This window comes from Psammomys obesus, unplaced genomic scaffold (genome assembly GCF_907164565.1).
Source record: "Psammomys obesus unplaced genomic scaffold, mPsaObe1.curated_primary_1811, whole genome shotgun sequence".
NCBI classification, from domain to species: Eukaryota; Metazoa; Chordata; class Mammalia; order Rodentia; family Muridae; genus Psammomys; species Psammomys obesus.
The window spans coordinates 7,872,000-7,894,582 of NW_026596147.1; the positions used below are offsets into that span (position 1 = coordinate 7,872,000).

The 22,583-nt window shown below is 45.2% G+C and overlaps 1 non-coding gene and 1 pseudogene across 1 annotated transcript; one reads left to right on the forward strand and one right to left on the reverse strand.

Annotated features, from left to right (window-relative positions):
• The window catches only part of LOC129666457 (lys-63-specific deubiquitinase BRCC36-like), a 31,989-nt pseudogene extending 11,756 nt beyond the window's left edge, over positions 1 to 20,233 (reverse strand).
• On the forward strand, positions 4,152 to 4,286 carry LOC129666535 (small nucleolar RNA SNORA70). The gene has a single exon (XR_008718592.1). It is a non-coding gene; the product is annotated as a small nucleolar RNA SNORA70 (small nucleolar RNA).
• Positions 20,234 to 22,583: the final 2,350 nt, after the last annotated feature.

Below are 22,583 nucleotides of genomic sequence, written 5' to 3' on the forward strand. Positions count from 1 at the left end.
AAGAAGAAGAAGAAGAAGAAGAAGAAGAAGAAGAAGAAGAAGAAGAAATGAATATATCTAATTGGATGAGTAACCCTTGCCCAACCCTAAGAAGGCATTAAAAACATGGAGTTGGTGTATAGCACAGCATTAGAGTGTTTGCCTCAAATGCATTAGTAGGGTCTAGGGTTGATCTATGATCTTGAAAGAGGCCTTCTCAGGCTAACCATGAAGTTCACTTCCTGTGGCTCCCTAGGCAGCAGTGGGGCTAGGCCCATTTTCCTCTCCTGCCCCTGGCACTTCCTTCCACCTGTTCTAATCCTCCACCTTTCCATGCTGACTGTGGCACAGAACTCAATAAACTCTTTGTTTGAAAAACTCTCTATACTCTATGCCCAACACTGGGCCATTAGCTCTGTAAATATCCCTTTGGGCTGCCTTCCAACCTGCTTAACTACATGGAAGTCTGTTTCCTCTTGCTCTCAATACTTTCGAAACACTCCCGCTTGTCTTAGAAAATGAACACCAAACAAATAAATACAAAACAAAAACAGATCCTGGTACATTTGATTCCACGTGGATTTAAACCTTAGTCACAACAAGCAGAAATTCAAATCCTCTGAGTTTCATGTTTTCTGGCCATTCAACCAATATTATTTATTGCATGTTTACTAGTGACAGAGATGAAGAGTAGAGCTGAAGGTGTATAGAAGCTATCAGGACAGGATTTCAGTCATGGAGAAGCCTGTGGGCCAAGGACAAAACAATAAGCAAGCAGAAAGTTACAGCCCAGAGTGAAAAGCACAGACGCAGGAGGAAGCTCTAAATGGGGTGCAGTATACAGGCTGGGGGCAGGTTTGGGTGCCTGCTGGAAAGATAGAAAGAGGAATATCCCGGAAAGAGAACAGTAGCATGGGTTCCTACAGCAGAGGGAGCTGGTCAGAACTCAGACCAAAAACCAGAGATGTCCCTCAAGACTCTCCCTACAGAGAGAGAGAGAGAATAGTGAAGCCAGCTGCTGGGAGCAAGGCTTTGTGTCCTTCCATGAAACCCTGGCTCTTTTTTACACGTCAAATTGAACACGAGAAAAACAAGAGCAGCTGTGCTTGGGACCTTAGCTCCTTGGAAACACAGTGGCTTCTGGTGGCGCCGTTCCCTGGAAGGCCTCTCCTTCTCTGACATTGTCCCCTGTCCTAAACTGTGAGTGGGATGACTGAAAAATGGGCATCGTGTCAAAGCAACCTTAACCCTCAGCAGCATGATCAAAATGTCAGGAGTGTATCTACAAGACTAAAGGGAGGACTTACTGTAGAGTGAACGCAGCAGCCTGCGACCCTTCAACCCTTGGGTCTGGGCCATCTTCTCTGACCCTGTGAGTTGAATTCCAATCTTCTGTCAGGGAATCTTGTCTCTTTTCCTCATTGAACACTAGATTGTGACTAAACACATACAAGGGTACAAACACACACATGTTAGCACACACAGATGCACCTGTGGGTATGTGGTCCAAATGTGTGTGCATGGTTAATTTTTTTTTTAATGAAAATGGCAGGAAACTGTGATCCACACTGTGTGTGTGTGTGTGTGTGCTGTTTCTTTTGAGACAGTCTTACTGTACAATTCTAGATAGTGCTAAACTTGCAGCAACCCTGCCTCTCTCTGATCCTGGCATTACAGGCATGAGCCACGACACCCGGCTTTCCTTCTTAAGTAACACAGATTCTGGAGAGTTTGCTGTGACATTCTAATCCATGGAGATGATGGACTTGCACTTTGACTGAAATTTCATGAGCACTTAAAAACACAGTTAAGTTAAGCAAACAAAATGGCCATCCTACACCCACTCCGGAACCTGTGGTCTTTCTTCTTGTTTAGGTGGCTTTGGGGGGTTCTGGGTGATTTTACGTCACCTCTTGCCCTCGTGGAGAAATGTGCTCAGAACTGAATGGTTGCTCATGGGCTCAGCTCCTTAGCCCTGCATCTGTTCATGCCAGCCTCTCGCTGCCCTGACTGGTATTCACGTTCGATCTCCCACGGTGACACAAAGGTTCTGCATCGGCGGACTTCAATATGGGTAAACAAGTGAGGCGTGGAAGGATTGGGGTGTTTCAGGACCACACCCCGTGAGCCCCAGAAGAAGCGGTGCTGGCAACTGGCTTGGTCAGTAGAGTGTCCCTCTTTAAGTCACAGGTCTCAAACTGAATCTGACTGAACTCCCTAGAGATCTGGCTGCTCTTGAGAAGCTTGGCTGTGGTGCCAACCAGGGGCTGGGATAGTTCACCAGGGCCAGCAGATAAGCGCATGGTTCCTAGCCACTCCTGGTTTCAGTCTCAAGGGCTCACTTGAGAGGTGAGGCCCCTAATCTGTGACCAAACCATATGAGCTGAATTGTTTCCCTGCCTTTCTGCCACCTGCCCACCCTTCTGCCCACATCACCCTTTCAGGCCCCTCGTCTCTACCTAGGTTGGACCCTGTCGTTGGAGAGGAAAAAACACTCATGGGCTCTGCTGGCACAGGAGTCTAAAGAAAACAGCAGCTGGGGCGGGGGCATAGCTGGGGTAAAGTGCTCGCTGTACAGGCATGAGGTGCCCCCCGTTCCGGCACCTCCATAAAAGCAGGCGTAGTGACGCATGTCTACAAGCCCAACACTGAGGAAGCAAACACAGCCAGATCCCAGCAGCCTGCTGACCAGCCAGTCTGAGCAAAAGGCAGGCCGGAGATCCAGAGAGGCCTTGTTGCATAAAACACAGTGGAACAAGGCAGAAGAAGACAGTCCAAGTTGTGCTCATGCCCTCCACTCATCAGCAAGCTCACACACACACACACACACACACACACACACACACACACCACACGAAAGCAGAAGGGAGGTGCATACTCTATTTTTTATTTTATTTTTTATTTTTTTTATTTTTAAATAAAAATTGTTTCACCACTAAAATAAAGCAAAATTGTTCCTCCCTTCCTCACAGTATACGTGAAACCGGCTATGGTTTAAGGTGTAGCTTTCTGTTCAAAATACTTTTAAAGCATGTTTTCTGAGAAAACCATTGTAAATGCATATTTCAGTCTAAAAATATAAATGCTATCCTTTCGGAAGTGGCCTCTCCCTTCCCCTCAGCCGTGAGGAAACACTGCTGTTCCAACTGTAAGGGTTTTTTGTTTTTGTTTTTTAAATGGTTGAGAAGGAAGCCTAGTACCCACTAATGAAGCAGCTAGGGCCGAAAAGCCGTGAGGCCGGAGAAACAGCTTTCGTGGAGGCCTTGTCCCACCTTCAGTCTTCTTCGGGTTAGATGTTAAATAAGTCTAAATAAAAATCAACAAAGGGCTTTTTCATCCTAAGACCTGCAAAAACGCAGGCTTCGGGTCTGAAGCCTTAAGTCTCTCCTACCTTCCAGCGGCTGAGCCAGCTGCTGGGATTTGCTTAATAATCCTGCGGAACGGCTTTCATCACAGAAAGTCTAACCCTGAGTCCCATCTGCCCTCCTTTAGAGGGTGACCCCTCTTTCTCCCTCCATGCTCCCCGTGCCCTGACTTGTCTAGAGTATGTGATTAGCAGGAGACCTGAGCACAGCTCCTTGCAGGGGCTCTGACTGTCTTTCAAAGACTTGTTCGAGGGAGAAGCTCTTTCAGAGTGAGCGCTGCTCAGCCAGGAAGAGCTACATGCAGAACTCACCTCGCTCTGAGGGTCAAAGGCAGTAAATCAGTGCAACCTGGTTGTATAAGGTGCCGGGTGAATGCACAGCACCGTAGCAGCAACAGTGAGCATATCATTTACGGACCCGAGAGTTTTATATCTAGTTGGGGAAGATCATTCTCCATAAGTGCAATTGTCAGGCATGGTAGCATACGTCTGTAAGCCCAGCACTTAGAAGATAGAGGCAGATTCATGCATTCAACGCTACCCTGAGCTACGTAGAGAGACTGGGCTACATGAGACTATGGCAAAAATGGAAAACCAAACCAAACTAAACACTCTCGTTCAGACACAGGAGTGGCGGGATGTCGTGGCCCACGCCTTTGATCCCGGCACTCAGGGAGACAGAGGCAGGCAGATCTGTGCGTCTGAGGCAAGCATGGTCCACAAAAGGCCAAGACAACCAACACTACAGAGAGAAACCCTGTCTCAAGAAACGGAAACAGACGGAGAGAGACAGAAAGAAAGAGAGAGACTCTAACCAATTATGCCAGCAGATTCCCTCCCTCACAGGGGCCTTTGGTGCACAGTGGCTGTAAGCAGCCATCTTCTTGGTAGTGTCCACAGCCTGTTGCTTGTGAGGGCTGCACTAACGGCCTAGAAGACCAATTTCTGGTAGATATTCCTATGTGTTTCACCGCTCTTCCCAGTCTAGGCTGCAGACAGGCATTGCGGTGCCTTTGGGAAGTGCTGGAGCACAGACGTGCTTCACACAGGCCAAGTCGACGTATCCATCTATACAGAGCTGCAGACATGCACACACATACGGCTGAGGCCCATCATAGAGCCGAGCTCGAGTTATCTGACCACCAGACAACCCACATCTCAAAGAAGTAGGGCTTCAACAAGTTTAATGCAGAGAAGTTTGAAGCCTGGGACCTGAGAGCCGGTACATCCCCGATGGCCTTGGGTGAAACGCATCCCCAGCTGTGGTCCACTGGACAAGTTGCCAGCCCTGGGCTCCTGAGGGCTTTCACTGTGCTGAGTCCCACTCTCCACATGAATGAATGAATGAATGAATCCCACATCCAGTCTCAAAAAAACAAAAAAAAAATGTGGGTAAGTGCAATAGACTATTAAACTCTGTTCTCCCACCTGAAGACAGGAGCCAGTCTGAGTGTTTGAGTTTGAGGAAGGATTCACACAGAATGCACAAGCAGCAGTTAATACCAAAGGCTTTAACTGGTACCTGTCTACGTCCAGAGCTTGGCTCCTCCGTTTCCTGGGACTTAGGACAAATACGTAATACCACCTTGAATGATGTTTTCACCTTCATTCCGTCATCTAAAACACTGGGCGATTGCAGGTGGGCGTGTCACAAGGCTGCTGTGAAGAATGAATGCTTTGTTTATTTTTTACTTGTCATCGTTTCGTTCCTCACTGTCACGTGAATTCCATGACGACGGGAAGCGTTCTTTGCTGTTACGGTGACTCCACACTATACAGCCTGATTAACCAGGAAATGCATTCCTACTGCTGTCTTTCCCATATGTTATGGGGTTAGAGTAGACCATGTGAGAATTTTGTGTCTGCATGAGACAAGCAAAGATTCAGCCGTATTTGTGCGCTCCCAGGCCAGTGTAGGTTTCAGGAAGCATGGCAGTCTAATGTCCCTGGCCCTCTGACACACCCCAAGCAGCCAGGCTGGGGCTTCCTCATTCCTCATCAGATCTCTTCTATTAGAATTGCTGAGTTCTGGGCCTTGGGGATGTCCACGCAGCTGCTACAATGACCTGTGGTGTCGGGGTTAGAGGCAGAGAGGCAGACATTAGACGTGGGTCCCAGTTTGTTCTCCTACTTCACAGTGTGTCTTTGTTGACCCCATCTCATAGCTAGCTTTTCTTCCCATCCGGGTCTGGTAACCTACAGATACTTTGTTTTCAGATGGAGAGGTACCAGCCGCGCATAGACTCTTCCAGAACCTCCCACGACTGGGAAAAGTCTGTTCTCTCAAATGAATCCCTACACTTCTTGGGTCGAAGATTTTATGGGTGGATTATAAGGATGGAGCAGAGATTGAAGGAGTCAATGACTGGCCTAACTTGAGAGCCACCCCATAGGAGAGAACCATCCCCTGACACCATTAATGTGCTATATTTGAGGACAGGAGTCTAGCATAACTGTCTTCTGAAAGACTTCATCCAGCAGTGGATTGAAACAGATACAGAGACCCACAGTCAAAAAATAGACCAAGCTCGGGGAGTTTCAAGGAAGACTGGGAGGAAGGATTGAGGGAGCCGGAAGGGCCAAGGACACCACAAGCAGACCTACAGAGTAGACTAACCTGGGCCCATGGGGACTCACAGAGAATGAACCACCAACCAAAGAGCATGCTGGGACTGGACCTAGACTCCCTACATATGTAACAGATGCGCAGCTTGGTCATCATGTGGGTCCCCTAACAACAGGAGTAGGGGCTGTCCCTGGCTCTGTTGCCTGCCTTTGGATTCCCTTCTCCTAGCTGGGCTGCCTTGCCAGGCTTCAGTGGGAGAGGATAAGCTTAATCCTTCTTGTGACTTGAGGTGCCAGGGTGGGTTGATACCCCTTAGGGGCCTCCCCTTCTCTGAGAAGAAGAAAAGGGGGAATTGGGGAAGAGGGTGTGAGGGCAAGACTTGGAGGAGAGGAGGGAGAAGGCTGGGATCAGGCTATAAAGTGCTTAAGTAAAATCAATCAATCAATCAATCAATCAATCAAAACAAAACTCTAGTCTATATATATGTCTTGTAGCTTCTTCAATGGAACCTTGATCTATACAGAAGTCAGGACCAGAGGCAGCTCTAGAAGATGTATTGTCTGTGTGAAATGGGTTCCCTGTTCCAATTTTGTAGGCAGCAACGACCTCATTTCCACTAACAGAAGAAAAAAGTAGAGTGAGCAAGATGTGATGATTATGTCTACTGCATGTGTGCCTGGTGCACACGGAGGTCAGAAGAGGGCATTGATTGGATCTCCTGGAACTGGAGTCATGAACTGTGATGTGGGTGCTGGAAACTGAATCCAAGTCCTCTGTGAGAGCCGCGAGTGCTTTTAACCGCCCAGCTGGCTCTCCGGCCCCTCTTGGAGTTTTCCTACTTGGTTGAACAAATCCGAAACCAAGGAGGCTACGTTCAAACTTTAATAAGCAAGAAGGTGGCTTCTCGTATAGAATGAACAGATACAGAAAAGGGAAATACTGGTTTCAAGTATATTCAGTCTGTAAGAATTAGCCAAAGCCTGGGACAGTGGCTTATGCCTTTGATCCCAGCGCTTGGGAGACAGGGGCTCTGAGAGTTCGAGGCCAGCCTAATTGAGTTCCAAAGGCCAAAGCTACATAGTGAGACCTCATCTCAGAAGAAAAAGGGGGGGGGGGGAATAAATTGTTTTTTTTTTTCACCTGTTTCTAAGAAATTTAGTTTTTGTGAAATTGTTCTCACTTTTCTTTTTTTCAAAAGAAATCTTTTTTTATTTCATTGTTTTATTGAAGTTTTTCTTCTTTCAGCTATTTGTTTATTTTTTGTACACCTGCATGCCAGAAGAGGGCATCCGATCAGATGGTTGTGAGCCACCATGTGGTTTCTGGGGATTGAACTCAGGACCTCTGAAGGAGCAGGCAGTGCTCTCTCTTAACCTCTGAGCCGTCTCTCGAGCCCCAGTTCTCATAGGTCATATATCCCAGGCTCGTGCGCCATTTACAATTTTCACCCATTCTCTCTCTTCATAAGGTCTGCGCAGTGTGATTGATTTTAATGAGAGATTCTAGCTGACTCATTTACCATCCGAGCACGAAGTTCCCTGTCCCCTTGCCTTTGTTCTCCCTCTTTGGATTCTCTTGGGCTGAAGTGAGCGCATGCATCCCTCTCTCCCCGGCAATTCCGTGCCAAACATGCCCCACTGTGAGTTTGCAGCTTCGCCGTTTCTGACCCCGATTTTCCTATCTTTGCGTGTAAGGGAAATTTGGACTCCCTTCTCATGTTAGTTTTATTGACATAGCAACAAACCCCACGAGTCAGCGCTAGACAAGGAAGGACAGTAGATGTGCTGGCTCTGGGGTCTTTCTGCTCCTGTCCCCAGAAATGCTCCAGCTCTTGTATGTACCAGCCCTAAAGCCCCTGTGAATCTAGCAATACCTGAATGCTGCCTGGATGCTTCATAAAGGACTAGTCCTTGAAAACTCTTCAGACTCTTCAACTGAGTTTCTGGTTTTAAGTTTTAAAAAAGCTTAAATACTTATTCTTTTTTTTTTTATTTAACTTATATATTTATTTATTACAATTTATTCACTTTGTATCCCCGCTGCAGCCCCCTCCCTTAAACGCTTATTCTTTGCCCTCAAATTTCCTTATATAAAGACTTAAAAGTTGGGGCATTTGGCAAAATCTATATTTCAATCAAATATTAATATTTTTGGTTCAAATGTGTTCCAATTTTTTTTTTTTGGCAAGGGGTGTAGCTACTAAATTTTTGTTAGTGATTTGTCTAGAATTCAATTTTAACCTTCATCTTGTTTTAAAGCTAATTTACCCATATTCCCATGCATCATAAAATTCTAATGTGGAAATCACTGAGTTTCCTGTAATCATGGCTCACAAAATGGAGCTTTGATCGGTAACCAAGTCCATGAAAGGCATTGGTCCTATAAGATTGAATAGTGAGGACATCGTAGCTGTCTTTGTGAAGGTTTATTTCGTGATGTTTGTTCAATGACTAACTCACCTAGTGGCACATTTCTCAGTAAGTAACTCACTTGTTAAACAACCTATGACTGTCTGTCCAAAGGCTTGCACAGCTCAAGCCACAGCATAATTTGCAATCATTCTTATCACCCCAAAAGGAAAGGGTATTGCTATTCCAAGCTATGTAACAACCCAGATGCTTTATTCTGTTGTCCTGGATTGTGATTGATTCCTTTTGTTCCTATATTTTCTGTTTCTGGACATTGCATGTACAAGGCATTAGGCAGCATATGGCATTCCGCGACTGGCTTCATCCCCTTAGCAAGTTTCCAGACTGTACCATACCTGGCTGAGTTCTACACCTTCCCTGGAACCTGGTGAGTTGATACAGTCTAAGTTTGTTTTGCCAAAGATGAGAACGGTGCTTCCCTAACAGACTCAGATCCAGCCTGGTTTGTGTCTCCTTTGACTTGAAAGGTTTGTTATTCTAGATTTGAAGAGTTAGAATCAGAACAATCCTAGTAACACTATCAGGGCGGCTGATGAAGTCACCTGAGGCAGAGGGGAAGCAATAGATAAACATATGGAGTACCAGATTTACCACCTGAAGTAACCAGGCCTTCTGCCCTCTCTTATGCAGGTTAGTTTTTGTTCAGCTTGACACAACCTTGAGTCACGTGAGAAGAGGGAACCTCGACTGAGGAACCAATCCGGTCGATTGTTCTGTGGTCATGTCTCTGAAGGACTGAGTTGATACAGGAAGGTCCAGCTTGCTGTGGGCTGTACCATCCCTAGGCAGGAAAGCCTGGGTGATGTCAGAAAGCAGCTGAGCATGAGCCAGTGAGTGAGCCAGAGAGCCAGCTAGCAAGCAGGGTTCCTCCGAGGTTTCTGCCTCAAGCTGTTGCCTTAACTTCCTGCCCTGATTCCCTTCAGTGAGGGAGGTGTGAGTCAGATAAACCCTTTCCTCCCCAGATTGCTTTTAGTAAGATGGTTTTAATCACAGCAACAGGAAGCCTATTAGAACATCTCTCCTGCCTTCCGGTTGTCTGTCTGTCAGTAGTTCACCTTATGTTGGTTGTCACCCAACTTTCTCCTCTTGAGGCACTAGGAAAGAAGGGTAAGGAAAGCCATGCAGTCCCACCAGAACGTGCACTTGACCTTGCTCTAGCTGCTACCTCTGACCCTAGCACGTGCAGGTCTCAGCCTAGACTATCCGGGAGCTCAAGCTTAGCCCATCTCCTGATGTTAGCTCCTCTCCCCAGAGAGCAGTGCCAACCCCAACGTCCTGGCAGTTCATTCGCCCTACTCTTGGCCTCACTGCAACAAATCTCCGTTGCCACGGTGCACAGACTTTTCTGTTAGATTATGGAAGAGAAAACTGTACCGATTCAGCCAACCTCCACTCCCAAACACACACACACAGACACACACACATACACACACACTCCTTTCCTTGTACAGCTACTTTTTGCCTTCCTCGGAATTCTAGAGGATTTTACTTTCTTAGTTAAGTCACACAACTTTGCTCCTGAGAAGGCGGCTTCCCCACAGGAGGGGTTTGAGCAGTTAGACTCCTCGCCACCCCCTCTGCCTTGCGTGACAGGATGCTGCCTGCATGCCTGACAGAATCCAGGACACCAGCCCTCACCCCTCTACTTGTTAAATATGTATTTTGAACTCGATGTAGCTTTCAGCTTAAGCTTTCGTCACAGCTGTGGCCAACATCAAGAACTGCCCCAGAGGGCCTTCCTCTCACACTTCTCTCTCCCACAGAGAAACCTGCTCTAACCCCACAGAACACGCTCAGCTGGCGGAGGGAATTTTTATCACACGAAAAGAAGAAAAGTACTAACGACCATTGTTCCCCACCAACCCCGGAAGAGAGGTCAACTTGAATGAAGCACTCCTCAAACACACCTCAGAGGAGACATGCTGGGCTAATTTGTTCCAAAAGCTGGGTTTCTCGAGGTGTTTTATTCTGGGTGTTCAATCAACTTCATATTCCAAATATTTATGGTTCCTGACAGCAGGCTGTCTACTTTGCAACATGGCTGCCCTGAGGCAGCATTCTTGCCTGTCTGAAGTTGAGAGAGTGACAGACAGGGCAATGGATGGGACTCCTTTTGTGCTGTGGGAACAATAAGCCATATTCCTCACCTGAGGTGCCCAGGACAGCGATGGCGGCCTTCAGAAAGGAGCTGCTGTCCTGGGTGGGGTGACCCATACCTGTAATCTCAGCACTCGGGAGCTAGAGGCATCAGAATCACAAATTAGAAGTCAGACAGAGAGGGCCTGTCCAAAAAACATTTTCTAAGAAAAAGAAAGAAGACCCTTCCCTCTGGATCTCTCTCCTTAAGCTTCTGCTTGGACTCCTGACCAATTTAAAGAGGGAACATGATTATCGCTGTACAAATTAGATTTTATCATGTTAACAAACTGCACAACAAAAGGAGATTAAGCTGTATGGTAAAAACTAAAGCTAAAAAGAAACACCTTTTTAAAAAATGAGAACTATACAGCTAGTAAAGACACTGGCTGCCAGGCTTGACAGTCTGAATTTAACACCCAGAACCCACATGGTAGAAGAGTAGAGAACCAGCTCTTTACACATTGTACACTTGGCACGTCCACGACCTCCCTCCACCAACACACACACACACACACACACACACATGTAGTTTAAAAGATGAGAAGCCTATGAGAAGCAAAATATGACAACATTGCACGTTCTGTTACGTTGATGGGTCGAGATGAGGAGTGAAGGTAGGGACTCTCCCAACATCTGCCAGCTAGCCCAAACATACAATTATTGCTAGATTTCCTTTCCCCCGAGAGGCCTCTTGTGAGGCACAACCAACAGTTGTTTTAACAACCTCTCCATTCACCCTCGTGGGCAGGTGACGCTCATAGTAAGCAAGTCCCTAGGAAGCTAACACCTGAGTTCAATGTACTGAAGGTGTTTCTTGCCAATGCCCAGGACGCCATAAAGTATAAAGATGCTAACTGAGGTGGAGGGGAAGGCGAGGAAAACTGCATTTGGGATATAATATATGAGGGAAGAAGAAATAAAAAGGTAGAAAATGCTAATTAAGGCATGAATGGTAAGAGTTTAAAGAGACCTTGTAAAAAAACAGCAAATGCCCATGGTGAACATCCCTGAGGATGGACCAAAAGGGCTCCCTAAGCCCTTCTGGTATAATGAAGTCTTGGGTTCAGCTGGTGGAACCAAAGCAGTAAGATGTTTTGCGGTGGACCATTCACCAAGCTGGCCTCAGGATGGAGTGCAGCTTTGCTATGGAGCCACTGGGGGACTCTTTCCAAGCACCTCTGCTGTATATGATATGTATATCTGAGCATGTGTAGACACACGTCTACTCATATCCGATAAGGAGCCGATGACAACCAACATACAGATTCCAACGACATCCAGCTTGGCGACCCAAAGAGTTTTATTGGGGTTATAGTGGCAGTTTGACTAGGTCTGGCCTCCACAGATCCATGGTGCCAGGGAGTGGCACCATTTGGAGGTGTTCTTATTGGAGGGGGTGTGGCCTTGTTGGAGGAAGTGTGTCACTGTGGAGGCGGGCTTTGAGGTCTCCGGTGCTCAGGCTCTGCCCAGTGTGAAAGAGAGCCTCCTCCTGGCTGCCTTCCGATAAAGATGGAGAATTCTCGGCTCCTGATCCAGTACCATGTCTGCCTGCGTTCTTCTATGTTTCTTGCCATGATGGTAACGGACTAAACCTCTGAAACTGTAAGCCAACCCCAATTAAATGTTTTCCTTTGTAAGAGTTGCCTTGGTCATGGTGTCTCTTCACAGCAATAAAATCCTGAGAGAGTTGCTTATAGAAATGTAGATGAGGAGTTCCTCAGAGGAGCAGAAATACTCAAGGACAGCTCAGCATAGATGACAGCTCATCAAAGCTGGAAACCTGGAGCTCACTGCCCATTCCGCAGGCAGTTCAGCAGATTGAAGGGTGCCCTTTTCCAGTGCTGCGGTTGGCCTCAGCCTCTTCCAGTCGCCGTAGCTGGTCTCAGCTTCAGCTCAGTTTGTCTGGGAGTGTCCATCAACAGTCCTTCCACGTTATGTACACCTGAGGAGGCAGGAGAGTAACGTGCAGCTCACTGCCATTCCTACGGGGTGGAGAACCTCATCTCCCCTTAGAAGCAGCAGTTGCTTCACTTGCCTTTTAGCATACTGCTTCATAACAAAGCTTGCCCCCAAGATGGCGGTTTATCTGGCAAGAAATTGCTACAGAACAGATGTCTATGTATGCATACACACACTCCTTCCCGCACGTGTACGCGGGTATCCATGTATCCCTTTACTAAAGCAAACCTGTGTTCCTCTCTGTAGAGTTACTGCAGAATCTACAAGCCCGTGTTGGGCTGATCAGTACCCAGCTCAGCTTTGAGGAAACAGGATCTGGGACAGAGCCAATGTCTTCAGAGATGTAATGTTCTAGAGCTTCAGGTTCAGCTGGAGAGAAAAAAGCTCCAACAAAGACCTGCTGCAGAAAGAAACTATCTGGCAGGAGGAGAAATCAAATGGAAGGTACAGAGGCGGAATTACAATTTTACCAGCAGTGAGCCTAAAGGTGCGATGTTGACTTTAAACGGCAAGGTGGCTAAAATACACTCCATGAAAATGGCATCTCCCAGTCTTTTTCCTTGAAGAACTGATTGCAGGACACAATGAGGTTAGCACTTCAATGTCTAGAAAACTCTGCATTTGCACATTTGACTCTCCACCTCACTGGGAATTTAAACTTGTGACTTCCCTTTTGTTGGATCCTGGCAGAAAGGAGCCAGAGGTTAATGCACTGAGGAATCTGAGCCTCAGCAACACAGGGATTGTCCCTTCCATTATCATTTGAGCTCCCGCACACTATCAGACACACAACAGTCCACTCATCTCCATTTCTCCTACCCAGCAACTATGTATGCAGGGATCAGGAAGACAGAGAAAGGGTCTCCTTACGGGGCTGAAATGAAAGCACTAGTAAAACTGTGCTTGGCTGAGAGAGACCAGGACAGAAAACCAGGGAGACCGGTAGTTCCCAGCCTTCCTAATGCTGCGGCCCTTTAATACACATTTTATGGCGACCCCACCCATAAAATCATTTTGTTGCTACTTCATAACTGTAGTTTTGCTGCTGTTATGAATCCCGGTGTAAATATCTGATACTCAGGAAAGCTGCTATGTAACCCTCAAGGGGTCGCAACCCACAGGTCGGGAGCCACTGAGTTAGACAACCATGATGGCTGTGCTTCCAAAAGTCGACAGTTAGAAGCTGGTGAGGAAAGATCCTCCCCTAGAGCATCATAGGGAGTGTGGCCCAGCACAAAAGCTCACATTTCTAGCCTCCAGAACCGGGGCCAAATGATAGTCTTTGCTTACAGCCTCCCCAGCTTGCGGTACTTAAGTTTTGACATTCTTGGAAGCCAGTACAAGGTCTTGTTCTGCCTGTTTCATTCAGCTAACTCAGGCAGCTGCTTTTGGAATTACTTTTATGTGTTGAATGATCATCATGTGTTAAACACCTTTCTTTTTGGGTCAATTCATTTAACCAATACAAATGACTCTCTATGGTGGATATTGTTATCAGATGAGAAGATGCTCATGAGTTTTGAAGCTCCTTTGTCACAAGTGGAAAAAGAGGGGTGGCAAAGGAAAATGTGTGGGTTCACTCAGACCATGAGTGTTGGGGTAAGAAACTGGACCTAGCAAACTGGCTCCACCAGAGTCACGTTGCCTCTTACAGAACACACTGGAAGCCTGAAGACTTCTCACGCTTCTTCCATAGAGCAAATGATCCTGATGATTTGCTTATCTTCTTGTGGATTATTCACGTCAAAGGTCAACACAATGAAAACACAATGAACTGTGTGGCTCCTTGGTGATTCTCTGCATCGTGATGCTTGTCTTTCAGTCATCTGTCATATAAGACTCTCTAACTCGTTGGCACTTTGAAAGAGCTATTTTCTGCGACATTTTTCTTGCTTCAGGCATTTTAAAAGTTGCATTTAGGGGCTGAAACGTGGCTTAGCGGTTAACAGCATACTGTTCTTGCAGAAGGCCTGCGTTTGGCTCTCACGTACACCAAACAGCTCACAGTGTGCCACCTGTAGCTTCAGCTCCAAGGGATCTGCGGCCTCCATGGTAAAATAAATCTCCAAAATAAGTAAATAAGTTTTATAAATGCAGCTTTTCATTCACGTAGCATCTCACATACAATATCATGGTTAAAGGCATGTGCATTTAAGTTCAGAGTTTCATGAAACAGGAAGCAAGAACTGATAGAACTTCCAGGAGATTTGGCAAACCTGTAAGTATAACTGGAGTTTTTACATTCCAGTTCCAGCAATAGAGAGAACTATCAGACAAGTAGAACTATTCGAGGAAAAAACTGACCACACTCATCAGCCACCGGTTCTAGATGACATGTCTACAACACTGTACCCAATTACAAAATATGTAATCGTTGCAGCAAGTAGAAAAAATAGGAAATGTTCATCAAAATGGACTGATCCTGTGTCATTACAAAAACCTTTACAGTTCAAAGGAACACACAAAGTATGTTTCTGGTCTATAACAGATTGAAGCTATGAAGAAATCCAGACTGAGTATTCTGAGTGCTTGGAAGCAAAAGTGTTCCAAATTTCATTTCGTTTTAAGTCTGGAATGTTTGCTTTTGCATAAAGAAATCTTTTTGGTATAGAGCCCAAGTCTACATACAAAACAGTTCACATTGCATTCATATAAACAGTCTGAAACCAATGTTATACATTAATAATGTTACGTGTTAAACAGTTTCACAGTGTTGAATTTTTCATTTGTGGCATTGTGTCAATTCAAGAATTGAAGCCATTTGGTATTTCAGGTGTTTTGATTGCAGAGGCTCACCTGCAACAGAAAAATAGCTGGAAAATCCCCAGATGGCTGGAAATTAAACATTGCACTAGTACCTCTGTAATAACCATGTCAAGTAAATACTATCCTCCTCCTTGTTTTACAAGTGAGAAAATGAGTCAGGGGGATAATAAAGAAGTTCAGGCAACTAAGAGTTTAGTCAAGAGATCTCAGAGACTGGCTCTGAACTTATGCCCTACTGCCCACAGGACACACTGTGAAGATTAAATTATCCAGACCCATGTGTCTTAGTTACTTTTCTATTGTTGTGATGAAACACCATGACCAAGTCAGCTTATAAAAGAGAGCACTCAATTCAGGAGTCCCAGAGGGTTGAAGTTCATAACCATTACGGTGGGAAATATGACAGCCTGCAGTCAGCTATGGCAATGAAGCAGTATCTGAGAGCTCACATTTTGGTCCACAATCAGGGAACAGAAACAGAGAGCACTGAGAATCCCATGGCATTCTTCTGAAACCTCAAAGCCCCGCCCCAGTGACATGCCTCCTCCAAACAAAGCCACGGCTCCTAATCCTTCCCAAATAGTTATGTCAACTAAGGCTCAAGCATTCAAACATAAGAGGCCATTCTCTATGGAAGCCATTCTCATTCAATCCACCACACCATGCCACCACTGATTTAGGTCTCTGAGCTTTATTTTGGATTCTTTAGGACACTTTTTATTATTAAATCATTCTAGGTTGCCAGGTTTGTTTTTTTTTTTTCGCCACTTTTGTAGGCACTTTAAAGATTTCTTTTTCCTGTTATTTTCTTTGTTGTTTCTGACCATTCTCCACCTATATCTAATGCCCCCTTTTCTCTTGGTTGTTTTGTAACTTGTTTTGGCACTTTGCCAATGCTTTGCCTGTTGGGGTGACTTTCCTTCACATTATGTGAAAGTATGTCTCTGTATTTTCAATTATTAATTCCGTAACAGCGGAGAGCTAAGTGCCGGCAGGATTTTGGTATTGTAATTTCTATGGCCCATCACCAGCTTGGGAAGTAGAAGCAGGAAATCTTTACTTTTCTGAATGTACTTCAGTCTGACTTTCTCCATTTGTCTTCAGTTTCACTTGCCTATCTACAGTTAAGCTATCTTACCTAGTTCAGATTTTCTGATCAGGATATCCATTTTTAAGCTGTCATGAAAGAACGTCATAAGCCTCTCTGTGACCTTTTTACCTGAAAAAAATTTTACAAGACAAGTAAATAGGTATACAAATCAAACAGTTAATGGAAATAAATCATAGAGAAATTCATTTTCCCAGTTCTCTGCTATACATACATGCATATGTAAACATATTTATTCAAATTCACCATTTGTTTATTAATTATTTCTAGATAGGACTGGTTGTGCACACCTTTAATCCCAGCACTGTGGAGGCAGAGGCAGATGGCTCTCTATGAGTTTGAGGTTAGCCTGGTCTACATGATGAGTTTAAGAAAACCAGAGCTACATAACAGAGCGATTGTGTTTGTCTCAAGAATAAAAGAAAGAATGTTTTTATTTAAAAAATCATTTTATTTGTGTATGTTTCTATATCTGCGTTCACGTGTATACAGGTGTCCATGAATACCAGAAGTGGGCACCGGATTACTTGAAACTGGAGCTACAAATGGTTGTGAGTCACTTGATATAGCAGGAGCTTGGATTTTTACATAGCATTTCCATCAGCCATTGGCTAAGTACTACTGGAACTGGAGCTAGAAGTTAATCTTTCCCTATGTTTACTCTGTGGTACTAACTTTCTTGAGAAGAGCAGGCTTTGGAGCCAAAGACCTTGGGCAGTTTGAAGTCCTGCAGGAGGAACGACAATGAGCAGGCAGGACGTGGATGGGGTACTTTCATCCGGTCACACCCATTCATGACAAGAATAAGTGTGGATTTGGGTACACACTTGATACAATGCCAGGCTCACATAAATATTAGCTTTAATAATCAATAAATCAGAGGTCTGGAGTCAATCCAAACTGGGTTTACTTTATAACCCCTTCTAGTTATGAAAAAAATTACTAAATCTCTCTAAGCCTCCTCAGTTCCCTCATTTATAAAAAGGTGCAAAGGTGTAAGACTGACGAGAATATAAACAAGGTTGTGCCAGGCACAAGCCAAACAGAAATCAGCTTCCCATCCCTTCTTCTGGCTGGAAGCCCAAACAAGAAATTATGGAATTTTCAAACACCAGTCAACCGGGAGGAATTTGTGTAGGGGGCACAGGAAAGGGAGAGACGGACTTTCTGGCATCACAGCCTGGAAGGACAGTCATTGTCCTGCTCTTTGGGTGGGTACTCAGGAAAGTAATATGTGATTGGCAGGAAGGGGGACACTAGAGAGAGAGAGGTCATTTCAGTGCAAGGATAATGAAGCAATTCAGCCAAGTATCCGGATATTTAATTAAAGTGCTAAGAATCTAAATATTGCCTTCAAAGTTGGGTGATGCTGCGTGCCTTTAATTGAAGCACTTGGGATGCAAAAGCAGGTGAATGTCCATGACATTCTGGTCTACAGAGTGAGTTCCAGGATAGCCAGGGCTACACAGAGAAACCCTTTCTCGGAAGAAAAAAGAAAGAAAGAAAAGAAAAGAAATCTAAATGTTGCCTTCAATTTTGACAACTTATTGGTTCAGAGGAAGCATTTCCTTCCAAATCAATTTATATTTTAATTTAAATCATTAGATCTGAATAGAAAACAATTCCAGTTTTAGCTGCAGTTCTGCCACTTATCAACTACAAATGGACAAAGCATTTGATTCTCGCTGGCCTGTTTTCTGCCCTCCCTCATAAGCAGACCAAGTAAAAGCTACGTAAGATACAAATTGCTATCTCGGCCACTGTGGCTGCCTGCACAAGATCTGCCGGCCCAAATCCCAGCACAGACGGGATGATCTCCAGGCCCCGGGGCTTACCGAGGAGCTGTCAGCGGTGGATAGCTGCTGGCGACGTGAGAATCATTCTTTTTTTAAGGATGTGGCCACTGGTAGACTCTCCAGGCTCCAGTAGAGGGGCTCACAGACAAACACATAGGGGGAGCACTAACTACTTACTGGGTTATCAAAAACACAAAGTTGAAGGGAGAGTGTGTTGAAGGAAATATGGGCTGGGAGGCATTGAAGGTGTAACTGAGAATAGTTACAATCAATTTCATTGTTTACTTGTCTGAAATTCTCAAAAACTAAGAAAAAAAATTTAAATATGAAAATGCTAATATCAATAAAGTTAGGAAATATTTCTGGGGACTTTCAGTCCTGGCAAGAACCATAATAAAACTTTGCAAATATCACCAGAAATAAGTAAGAGACAGAGTTTACCCCTGCGGAACCCAGGATAATTTTGAATAGAGTCAAAAATGTCCAAAACCTGTCCAGAACCTTTGTAGGCTAACAGCTGGGTGAAGAACAATGAGGAAAGAGGGATGGAGACAAGATGGTAAGGGAGGGCAAGAGTGATTCTTTGTGGCACAGAGGGCCTGTGGTATGATGACCAATCAGCTCTCTCAAACAGCCAAAGCACACTGTGACTATTGGTGTCTGCTAGGCCTTGGGGTATAAATTCTCCTGTGCTGCTAGGTTTTTTGTTTGCTTGCTTGTTGTTGTTTTCTTCAACTTCTCACAAACGAGGGTCTTCTGGGAAGATGGACAGTAACTGAGAAACGCCTCCACCGATTGGTGTAAGGCCGTACGATGAAGTAAACCCCTTCCTCCCCGAGCGGCTTTGGGTCATGCTTAGTGTTTATGGCCGTGATAGAAAGAGGACTGGGACGCCTTCCAGTACAAGCGCTGCTGATTCGTGAAGAGCCGCAAGTCAGTAAGTTTGATGTAGCAAAGTCAACCGAGAGCTTTCAAATCAAAGTTGCTGAGGGCCTTAGGTCACAGACCTTGCCTTCAAAAGCCTAGCCATCGGGCTGGCAAGATGGCTCAGCAGTTAGGAACACCAGCTGCTCTTCCAGAGGACCCGGGTTCAATTCCCAGGACCAACATGGTGACACGCAACCATCTATAACTCAAGCTCATCTGTAACCCGATGCTGTCTTCTGACCTAGGTGGGCACTGTACTGGCACACTCACATACATTCAGACTAAACACTCACACACATAAAACAGAACTAAGACAACCTTTCAATTAAAAGATAGCCACTGGGAAATTAAGAATTGGCTGGGAAGTTTAGGGCAGAGACCTCAAAAGCAGCACTTTCAAGAATGCCCTTTGAAAAGTCTCAGGCCAGGAATGCCAGAGGAGAACTCTGGTTTCTCATCCTAAGTCAGCACCCTTGAATTTGATTCTCAGCACCATGAATAACCAAAAATTACATTAAGGGAAGTTCTAGTCAGGGGCTGAAGAGATGGCCCAGCAGCTAAGAACACTTGCTACACATCTTGAAGTCCAGAAGTCCCAGCACCTATACAACAAGCCAAGCACCCTACACATTCCAGTAACCCCAGCTTCGAAGTGGGTAGAGACAGAAAGGTCGCTGGCTTCCAGCCCAGACAAGAAAATGTGAGTCTCAAATTCAAGGAGAGACCCTGACTCAAAGAAACAGGAGTGTGATAGAGACACAGACACTGGACAAAGGTCTCTGGGCCCCAGCCCTTCCCCGCCCCCCAGTGTACATGCATTCACAGGCAGACACACCAAACAAAATAGATACACTTTTGAACTTCCAATCAGAAAAGAATGAAAAGCCGACATGAGGCAATTGTTTCACTGAAGAGCACGCACAGACAAAAAAAAAAAAAAATAGGTACAGCGAAAAGACGTTTGGTACCTTTACCTGTGAGAGGAGGACGCAAGACCGTCACGAGCTGCTGCTGTTGCTGCACACCCGTGCTCCATGGCCATGTTGGAATAAGCCCGGTCGGAAACAGCCTAGGTGGATGGAGGCAGCAGGCGGCGCTCAACAATGCAAAGGAAGAAATCGTGAACTCGGGCAACAACTCGGATGGGCCTTCAGGGAACTGCCCCGTGTGGAAATTGCCAGTTCCTCTGAATCTGCACATTGTCTCGATTTTTTCATGTGTCTTGAAATGATGAAATCCTCGTAACGGAGCACAGATTGGTGTTGTCAGAAGTGAGGAACCCTGTAGGCCCAAAAGGGCAGCATGAAGTGTCTGTCTGTGGGGGAGGGGGCCTATTGTGCCTGGATTGTGGTGATGGATAAATGAGGCAACCCACGTGATACAAAAGCCCAGAACTAAGCACACACACACACACACACACACACACACACACACACTTGTAACTGGTGAACCAACCGTGGGTAAGATTTCTGAACTGTATCAGTGTCGATATTCTGTGATGCTCTGGTTACAAAGGAATTCTAATATTTCTTACAAATAAATGCATATGAATTCTTTTTTTTTCTCAAAATTAAAATGTGATTTGGATAAGGACACTGTTTGTGGCTAGTCTTTAAAACTCAATAGCCGGCTTGAGGACAAATTCGCCCATAATGATGAAGGTGATGGTGGCTTGGCGGTGGTACCTAGCTGCCAGTGAAGGCTGGAGACCTACCTGGCACCTGCTCAGGATGACTCACTGCAACCTGTTAACCAAATAAGTGCTGGATACTTGGTAGTAAGCTGTGACTTGAATAAAAGATTTCGCAGTTCTGCAAAGCTTCTGTTATTCTCATGTTTCAGATGAGAAAACAGGAACCCATGGTGTTTAAAAAACAGCCAAAGGTCAAACACAGACGAGTAGAGAAGCCAGGGTCCGCTCAGCACACATCTATAAAACTAGTAACTACATTAGTCTCCCAAAGTGCTGATGTTGCTTCCACAGCCGTCATGAATATTCCCTATTTTAGCAGTATGCACTCCGGCGGCCTAGCGTCGCTCTGTGCTGAGAAGCCCCTGACAGTTCTTATTTCAGTGTGTATTTATAGTGGTGCCTCACCAGCGATCCTCCCCTGCCTATTGTTCTCAGAACATCACCCGGGAGATTATTATTAGTGCCACTGAGGGTGAAGAGGCCTAGTCACGTGTGCTCAGAAGAGCTACCGAAAACCAAGGCATTTTTTTTCAAAACGTGTTGGGGAACGCTGGGAAATTCTAGCGGCTTCTGGGATTATACCTGGGACCCTTTCGTGTGTGCTTGTATTGTTTTTATATTATTTACACTATATTTATTCCCAAGTAAGTTGTCCACACACAAATCCACAGACAGTCTACTGTGGGCCTGAGAGAGAGTTTAGAAGTGTAGCGGGAAGATGGCAGGAAATAAACGCACACGGGCTGGAGAGGTAATTTAGCGATGGACTGCTTGCTTAGCATGGGCTTGTCCCTCAACCCTGTGAAACAAAACAAAACAAAGTACAACAACCAATCAGCAAACTGCTAATGACAGCCAGCTTTTGTGAAGAGGAAAAGCCAGGAGAAAACTTTCTAACATGCCCAGGTTTTTATCAGTTAGTGATTGTTTTAATTCTCTTTGTATTTTTCTGTGTTTTTCAGGGTCAGGGTCAAAACCTTTTACAAGGGGGTTGGAAAGATGGCTGCTCAGTGATTAAGAGCACTGGCTGCTCTTACAGAGGACCCAGGTTGGATCCCCAGCACCTACATGGCAGCTCACGGCCTCCTATAATCTGACACTCTTTTCTTACCTCCATAGGAACCAAGCACTTATGTGGGGAACATGCAGGCAAGCCACTCATACAATAAAAATAAATAATATTTTAGGGGGCTGAAGAGATAGCTTAGTGGTTAAAGAGACTGGCTGCTCTTCCTGAGGACCTGGTTCGATTCCAAGCGCTCACACGGTGGCCGATAACAAAACAGCTGATTTCCACGGACCAATAATGCAATTGATGTAGAGAAAGCCATGCAGGCAAGCAAAAAGCTAAAACACGTTTAAGAAAAAGAGACGGGGAGGGAAGAAAAGGAGAGAAAGAAAGAGAGCAAGTAAGAGAGAGAGAACAAACTTGAAAACAGAATTCAAGGAATTCTGCGATAAGCCTTTCCTACCCCAGGTCTGAAAACCAAGGACAAAGTCAAAAAAAGTATACTAACACTTTATTGAGAGAGTGGTCCCAGGCGGCACAGGCAGGGAGGGAGGGAAGAAGGGCAAATATTTGCACATCTCTGAGCTCTTCAAAACACAGCTAACTCCTTGCCTTTCTTTTTTTGTTGTTGTTAAATTATTTCTTTGAGATTTTAATGTGATTGCATCATTTCCATCTCCCCTTTTCTCCATCCACCTGATATACCTCCTTGCTTTCAAACCCTGTTTCATTAGTTTTTATATGTGTGTGTGTTTCTAAATACAACCTGCTCAGACTGTACAATGTTACTTGTATGGATGTTTTTATGGTGCTAGATATCCAATTGGTGTGCTTTTCCCTGGGGGAAG